Source organism: Megalops cyprinoides, chromosome 8 (assembly GCF_013368585.1).
Source record: "Megalops cyprinoides isolate fMegCyp1 chromosome 8, fMegCyp1.pri, whole genome shotgun sequence".
In the NCBI taxonomy this organism is placed as follows: Eukaryota; Metazoa; Chordata; class Actinopteri; order Elopiformes; family Megalopidae; genus Megalops; species Megalops cyprinoides.
The window spans coordinates 30418687-30428179 of NC_050590.1; positions in this window are offsets into that span (position 1 = coordinate 30418687).

Here is a 9493-nt window from a genome sequence, read left to right on the forward strand (position 1 = left end):
AGTACTGGTAAGAGAGCAGTGACATTTGGCACCTGTCCAATAGTTGAAATAGAGTACTGGTCCCTGTGCCTCATTGGCTAAAGGAAGTTGTCTGAAGTGAAATTTCTGACCATAAAGATTTTATGAGGACAACTATTAACAATAAACAACTATTAACAATTAACAATAAACTTGAAAAATCATGCAATTCACAAGTCTTTCTGAAGAAAATGAATCACTCTGGTTCTGTTGCTCCATTACTGTATTTCAGTTGAAGGTGAGATATTTCCTGCTCAGAGCACACTTTCCCTCCTCCCAAAAATGTTGACCCACACGACTGATAAATTGGTGCCTTTCAAGTGCTTGAAGTCCTGAAAGAGTTTAATGGCTTTAACAAAAGATGAATGTCTCACTGCCTATGATTCTAACAATGGAGGTACTGTGGTCTGACCACTGAGACTGGGATGCTGGTTAAGGGTTCATTCAAAACAAATTAACGCTGCCTGCACTTGGAGCGCGCTCAGAGGCGAGCTGTGTGCATTCCATCAGTGCATCTTTGAGAAAGACAGCCGCGTTTACAGATGCTCTGGACAAAATTGCCTTTTTAATCAACTGCCTCGGCTTTTGCGGTGCAGATTTAAGTTGGAAAATCTGCTCACCCAATTTCCACTGGAATAATATCTCCTTTAATATGCTTGCCCATTATTTTTAATATTGTTGCTATTTTGGTGGTGGTGGGGGGGTGGGAGTATAATGCTGTAGAACTCTGACTGTTTGCTCATGTTGTGAAATCCATTCTTTTTCATCTCTTCTTCCCTGTCTCCTCCATCAAGCTTCGCATTTTGAAGGTGTCTGCCACATGAGCATCTGCGCAGGCTTCAATTTGCATTTGTGTCTGTCCTCAAGTTGTTTCGGGAGCCAACAGATGCTCCCTCTTATCCTGCCGCCTGTGGCTCAAAGAATATATGGGGTAGAAGCTAATTGGTGCTAATTTTATTTTAATTGTATGCATGCTATGGTTACACAAATAGAATGGCTTGGCAGGAGTGGTGAATTTAACTATGGAAGAATGGGAACGAAGAATTGTTGGGTGCTCTTAATGCTCCATTGAGTACTGCCTTATGCTGTGTGACAAAGGTAGGATTGAACTAGATGCTGGTATAAAGTGATATAGTGTAAGATTTGAGGACAGCATGGTCATTGGCTTGCATCACCAGTATTCTGCGAACATGTAGACTTCCCTGCTTCAGAGATGAAAGCTCATTAAGAATGATATGTGATAGGCCCCCTGGGCAAGACCACCAGGAATCACTGGGTCATGGAGGTCAAATTAACAAAGCAATCACAGGCCATCTTACTGTTGTGCGAGGTAGCGAGGTCATACATTTTCTGTGCCTCTTTTCTGACCTCGGCTTGAATGTAATGGGACCTTGTCACAGGTCTGGCGACAGTCTAAATTACCAAAGACTACCAGGGGGCATCAATGCATAGCTGAATTGAATTCACTGCGCACTGGTGTAAATGCCCATTATACCAGGCTGTGGTACATTGGCTGTGCAATGAAGCAGTCAGTTAAACTTATTAATCACCTGTGGCAACCCGACACAACCTCTAGGGGTGTGTGCTGGTTAAGAAGGCACTCAGTGGAACCCCTGTAGGAAACATTTTGCCTTAAACAGAAAGAAAAAAAAGAAAATGAATTGACCTCATCCTCTGATGCGATCCCAGTATTAGCTATAGGAATATAATGATGCAGAAAGGACAATGAAGTTAATGTTGCAAAAGAGAAAACAGGTCAGAGGGTTGCACATTTATTTTTTCAGCGTATTAATTAAATGGTATCCTCCCACATAAACCTTGTTTTTCATGGAACAGGCAAAGTTATTAATTACTGACAGAAGCAAGGTGATTTATGAATTCTCAGTAAGAGAGAAAGACTCTTCATAGCTCAAACCTGTAGGGAAATCATTTTCTCTTTCATGTCATGAAGACCTGAAATGAAATGGTACACATAGAAACTATTGCTTTGGAGTAATTGATCATAGCGAAATCACTTGAGGATAGACAGGACGGACAAAGTCAATCTGAATGATTGAACATTTGGAATATAAATCTGAATTATACATGTGATTCCAGCTGACAGGTTATGTGTCAACTGAGATAGAGAATCTGCTTTTGAATACTATTAGAGCGTTCTGTACTTGTTCTTGTACGTCTTTTGTCTGTAAATCGCCTGCTTTTCCCATGTAGATATGTCACACATCAGTTTGCTTAATTCAGCCTAAAAGTTGTTGCTTTGTGCATGTATTAGTAGTATGCACTATTGTAACCTACACAAATTTGAGTTTACTTTAAAATTGGCTAAATTTGCTGTCAATGATAAAATCAATGATTTCACACAGCCAGGTGTCTGCCCTGAGTTTTAGAGGTAATTGATCAGTTAGCTTCAGTTCCAGGTACAATGAACAAGTACATTAGGTCAGTTAATATGTGTATGTATATGACCAACATGTCTCAGGACCTCATTTTAATATGTAACCTGAAAACAGCACTTTCTGCAGCACATTGCCCCCGATGACTGTACTACAGACGAGCATGGGATTTATTAGGTCTAGAGGGAAGAGAGCCCCCTACTGGCTCACAAACATGACTTCAAGCAACAATTTGTTTTTCTGCAGGTCTACTAATGTGGCCCCAGCTGTTTGGGATGAGGACACAGAGAGGTATGACTGCTGCTGGGCTACAGTGAGTTAGTGAGCTGGTTTGTTTGAGTGGTTCCAGTAGGGAACACACTGGCATACACTGGCTCCACTGCAGATTAATGTTTTGGCTGCTGGATCATGGGAAGCTAGTGGATTCGGATCTGGGGTTGAACACTGTTGTTGCCCCTGTGAGAAAGGCAATTTATCTTAATTACATCAGAAACAAAACAAGGGGGCTTTTACGCATTGTAAATTGCCCTTGATGAGGGGTCAGCTGAGAAAGAAAAGCACTGACGTTGTTGATGGAAATATAAGCCATCAGATACTAGGCCTGCGTGGAATGAGGGGAGTCCAGTGTGTCAGTGCATAAGCTCAATCTACCGAGTGTCTACTATCTACTGTCCTAGAGAATACAGAATTTACCAGTGTCATTGTCAAACAGCCACAGTAAAAAAAGTTTTCAGAACATTATCACCCTATTTGTTATACTGAGAACTGAGCATGCAGATATAGGTGACACAAAATAATACTTCTGGTCTGCTTCTGCTGCAGCGTTGTGGAAACACGCATGGCAACATCATTGCTACAGCATTGACGGGAATATTTCAAATGCAAAACATTGTCACAACCACCTCTCTGTATCAACCGGCTAGATCAATTCACATGAATAAATTGGTATATAAATAATATCTATAATATCTTCACCACTGCACTCAGTAGCAAAGCATCATTTTCTTTTTGTGCTGTCAGCAGAAGTTGCAGGGCTTTTTTTGGGTTAAAATGTACTTCAGTTCAGCACCTTTATGGCTGACCCCCATCCCACCATGGCTTATCTACAATAGAGTAATGCTGGGTCACTCATACTTGCCCCCTGTTGTTTGGTTGTCTAATTTAAAGGCCCAGTACAGTAACAGGATTTCACTTGTCAAAAGCAGTTAAGGGCTATAAAGGCGATGTGTTCGTGGCTGTCAGAAACTCTGAGTGTCACAGTGCAAACATGTGATGAAAACCTCCTTTTCCTTGATTGCTGCACAACAACAGTGTTCCTGGTGTCTGAAGCAGTGCCACATAAAAAGCTCTTTCCATGATGGTGTGGGGCCTTATTAAAAGTGGGAAGCATATCAGTGCCCACCAATCATCCACCTTCTTGTCCTCTGCTGGAGTCTTTGCCAAGACAGTTGGTGCAATGTCTATATTGCATTGTTTATTTTTGATGTATTCTTACATTCAAATGTAGGTCATTCTTCTCCTTCTCTACGCAAATTATGACTGCAGCTACGAACCTGCCTCCCCTCTGTATTGTCTCATGCAGGCAGAGATATGCTGTGTTTTCGATTGCTTGTACGTACTTCTATCAATAATCAGTGGATTAGAGGTTTCACTGTTGTTGTGTATTCATCCATTTTTTCAGTCCTCCAATTATTTCCAAGCAGACGCAGAAGTTATTTAATCTCCCAGCCTATTCTAACGTCTGACACTAAATTTTGGTCATTTTGTTTGCCACATTATGCTTTACTTCCTGTGGTAACTGAAAAATTGTGTTCATGCATTTTTGTAGCAAGATTTGTTATTATAGGTTAAAAAGCTGGTGCCTCTGCTATATAATGAGAAATTATGCTTGCAACCCAAACAGAGACATAGGTGTTATCTCCTCCGCGTTTGTGCTCCGTGTCTGTGCATCTCACATGTTGCGGTTCAGCTGGGTTGAGCTCCAGGAAATGTGACTGCTGCAGAGAGAACTGTTTTCTCAGGAAGGTCTCATCTCACTTTTTTGTGAAAAGAGAAGATCTCGCTGCAGACACCAAAGGCTCCTAATGTTCTAATTGAGCAGTATGGATTTGAAGGGAAGGGGCAGAGGTGAAAGCAAGGAAAATGGAACATTTTGTCCACATGTGAAGATCAGAAGCAATCCTCTCTTATAGTGGCACATGATCAAAATGGAAAGGCTGACCCCAGCTCACCCCAAAGGCAGGTGAGGGAAATGGCAGAAGGTGGCAATTACTCCATAGAACACCGACCTTGAGTCTGGCCTGCAGACGGGGGGAATGATGATGAACAATTAAACTGTCACTTGGGTGGGAGGGGTTAGGATGGGCATTGAAGGCTTAGGCTGACTGGCTGACTGACAGCATATTTACGACCTTCCCACCATGTGAGTGCCCACCTTTCTCATTTGCGTGGTCATGCCTGGGTTTGGCCTTGGAGGGTCAGCACAATGCCGCTTCCAGCAAACCTCAACCCCTCCTACCCAAAATAACTCATCTCCCCGCTGCAGGACTCACTCATCACCCTCTGACCTTGGTGGTAATTTGTGAATTTGAAGACAGATGGCCCTATTGATGTGAGCCCAAGGAGAGATGCTGTGACTGGTACACGGCGCGCAGTTAGAATTTTACCTTTCAGCACAAATTCAAGGATGTTGTCTCGCCTCGGGTCCCCCCAACATAGCAGAGCGAATAGCGAGTGGTTTGCCTAGGCCTGCATTCATGTGCCTGGTGTTTCCAAATGGTTGGGTTCCTTGCCTGCTGACCTACTGACCTCCTGTTTTCATTTCAGTCAAGAAACCATAAGCAAGATCAAGCATTAAAGCGAATCAGAATATGATTAATAAGCTTGCATCAATGCCCATTAGACAAATCCGTGGATGAAAAACGCCATCGATTTGTTCTCGAGGGCCTCTTGTGTGTAGCGGCTGGTGCAGATGGCTCGTTCCACAGGTTCAGATGCTCAATGAAGCGGCAGTGTCACCCCTCCTATTACTACGATTGATTTGGCCAGCAAAGGTCGTGGCAGTGCAGGAGGCAACCACCTCTAATGTAATTTAGCATTACTACTGGCGCCAGGAGGATTTAGACAGTACCATATGGAGCTGGGCTTGGCCGATGGCAGAGAGAGGGTAAATGACCTCACTGGCCACCCTGATATCACATATGTCTGACAGTGTTCAGTGAAGGGATGGTGCAGCTGAAACAGGAGCTATGGCTGACTCCCTCATGGGTCCCAGTGGGCCATGTGACTGTGACATAACAGGTTTCAAATATTGGGAGGTGGTGCAGGGGGGTGGGATCACACCTCTGATGTGGGTCATCTTCCGTGTTCTTGTGGGCTCTCTCCTCTGTCTGTTGGCATGCACCTAACTTGGAATGAGCACTTAAAAGCAATCACAGTCACTTCAGACAAACCAGATTGCAAGACATCAAGACAGACCTTTACAGAGAACACCTGCAGGGCTCTGATGTGTTGATGTTCAAAGATACTCCTTGGGCATACGTTCACAGACAGAGAGTACAGAAATGCAAGAAATCTGGAGGGGATGGAAGCATAATCCATTCAGCATGTCTGTGACAACTCTGACCTAAGACAAATCCTTTGTCAACAATGAGAGAGGATGTCTCTGACATAGGTTGCTTTCTGATGTGCTTTTAGATGGAGGCATTTGAAGGACTGTCAAACAAAACTTTCCTGTCTCCTCCAACTGCAGGAATAGCCTGATGTGTTGTTAAACTGTTTTCTGTAGACTCTAATAGTAATGCCATTTAACTTTAACACTGAAACATCATAATTCCTGAGGTTACTTAAAAAGTCTCTTGGTAAGATTTTTTTGAAATTTGCAATCTGGAACAGAGGGGCTGAAGTTCCTTTCGTTTGCACATATCAATTTCAGTCTCTGTTGTTTTGGCAGTAGAAGGTAGGTACACATGATTTTAATGGGTATTCATACCCCAAATACACAGCAATTTACTGACAATTGATCTTGCAAAAGAGAATCACATTTCCCAAAACACTGTTTAGATGAATCCACTTAAAACTGTGAGCCATCAAACTGCCAATGTGATAACATGATCACCTCATCCAGGCCAGACAGCTGGGTGCAGTGGACCTCAGAGTGTCTGAAAACATGCTATGGGCTCTGACCCTCCAGAGTCCTAAGATCTGATCTGAGCTTGATTAATTTCCCCTGCAAGGATCCAGGACCTTCAGTGGACTGTACTGCTATAATTGTATCTTTCTAAAGCTGTGCCATGTAGTTGATACTAACCTTACCTGACTGTGCTTTACCCAAATAGTATCACCTTCTTGCCAAGCCCTCTAAATATAATTCAGATTATTCAAAAGGATTATTCATAAATTCTACAGTTTCAGCATGGTCTGTGAATTACATGGACACATTTTTAGTCCTAATCTCACCACACAAAATGTACAATTACATGTATTTCACTAAAGAGGTTGAAGGCCTTTGGAAGGTTATTTTTCATTGCCAGAGTAAGCCTCGCTCCCAGGTATCCTGACATGGCCCATCCTGACTGTGTTGAGATGCAGATTACATTTGAGATCAGCAGTATCTCTCTGGATGAACTCAGGCAGGCATTCTGGTTGAGGTAATGCACGCCTGCCCCTGCAATTGGCTGTTTACGTTATGGTCCAAATCCATTTCCCTTCTTCTAATCACACTTTATTGCAAACACTTTGCATAACACAGAGATGTGTTAATATTACCCAAACTGTGTTGTGTCACTGTAGGCAGATCTTTCATTTTTTTTAAACTTATTTGAGTGATGTGGAGTTTAAACCCTATCAATAAGATTGCCTAGTCAATCAGGATAGCATATTCCAATAAGAACAACACAATACAAATGCCTTTAATAAACATCTTCAAAGCAAGCTGCTTTATTTTTGTCATTACTTTCATTTGATTACTTTTGGCCACACAGGCAACAGCAGAAATAAAGACGAATTTCCAATTTACTGATTCTCAAACTAAGTACAATATACATTCCCAATAAGACTGCTACCAGAAAACCTTTAGAGGGAGGAAAATTCTTAAAATGGGTCTTATGCATCCCGTCACTTTGATATCCGTGTCTCCTTTCAGAATTTTATAGTATGCCGGCTTTGCGAAGATGGGCTTGTTAAATTTTTCTCAGATTGGAGCCATCACACCGGGGCTCCAGCCCTGAGCTGAGAGGTGCTCATTTACTTGCCTTCTGACAGAATGCCATGACGAACATTTTTCATTGACAATTAGGACATTTTTATATGGCAAACACTGTATCTGAAGGAAACTATTATTCTGGACTCACAGGTGTGAACAAGAATATACATAAATGAATAAATGGTGTAATTCAAATATTTCAATATATGAATTATGAGCATAGTAATTTTCCACTCCTGGCTATCATTGCTTAGTTCATTGTAGAAGTGCACATGGCTAGGTGCCATGAAACATAACAAGGTTAATTAGGAAATCCCACTACCAATACAAACACCAGAGTGTATTTAATGTCTGCTTAAAGGTGCTCACTCAGTTTAAAGTCTCAGGCTGCCTTTCAGAAATCATCTTAGCCTACTCGGAATCAGCCAAATCCATCAAATGAGAAATAACAATTAGTCCCCTGTTTACAGGTTCTGCAAGCTGCATTCCTTGTGTATTTAGGCTAACGCGTGATATCGTAGTCCACGTTCAGTTTTTGTGGTTATGGAAACTGAGATATTTGTTGACTAAAAGCCAAACTAATCATATGCCAGATGATGGGGGCCCAATCCTGATCCTGGGTGCCTCTGATCAAGCTTTCTTTTACATCTGAACATTTGACAGCTTCATTCAGTTTATCACGGCCTTTAGTGATCCAACTGAACAACTACAGTTGAGAGATTTGGTAGCCATTGAAAGAGTAATGGGAAACTTGGGGACATACTGGGGGACATCTGGACCAGGAATACCCACCTTTGGCACAGAGGTCACTGTATGTCATCATCAAACCTAGTATCCAAGTGTAACGGGTGGTCTCTTGCGTTGTGTTTTAATGTGATGTTATGTGGGTCGGCGAGCGAGCGAGTTTCGAACTGAGGTTCTTACTGCTCGCTGCCAACCCCTTAAAGCCAGCGTCGTTGCCAGTTGAGCTAAAGGCAAATTGCCGTTAGCCTGTCGGCGACAACGCTACTTAGCCAGGTCTCAGAGGGAGTGACGTAGCCGCTGCAACCACTCGGCTACCTGCTACCCGCTACCTAAGGCTTTACGCAGGACTCACACGAGCTAATCACTTCAGCTCCGCTACACAAGCAAGATGTATGAGCATATGTGTATGTATCTGCATGTATGTGTGTATTGTGTCAGCCCTTTACTTTGCTTGGAGAAAATGTGTATTTCCAGTGTGACTGTCACAGTATGTATGTGTAATTACGTATATATATATATATATATATATATATATATATATATGCATGTACACGTATATGTATGTGTATATGAGCAAGCCCCAGATTTACGCACATTGATCTGCCCTGCATTATTCTATGTCTTTGTCATGTTTTCGAAGCAGTTAAAAAAAACAAACATCTCACACCTATATATAGGTACCTACATACTGTATCATGATTGGATTTATGTGTTCTTCACTTGAAAACGGAGGGAGGGGTGCCTTGAAAAAATTATTTCATATCTGGATTTCACAGATTTGCCCCTGTCCCTCCTCCATCTGCCATGTATGTGTGCCACTCTCTGTTTAAGTGCACTCCTCACACTGATGGTCTTTCACATAATTCCATCACTGTGAGATGCCCAAATGCACATCAAGATGAAAAGGTTGCAGGTAACTGCAATTAAACTGCAGGTAACTGAGGTTGTCTTGCCCACAGAGAAGGTGCTGCCCGGGAGTGTGATTTCACCAGGGTCAGAGCTGATGGAAGACTGGGGCGGCAGTGTAGCATAGTGGTTAAGGAACAGGGCTCATAACCAAAAGGTTTCTGATTTGATTCCTCACTAGGTCACTCCTGCTGTACCCTTGGGCAAGGTACTTAACCCACAATTGTCT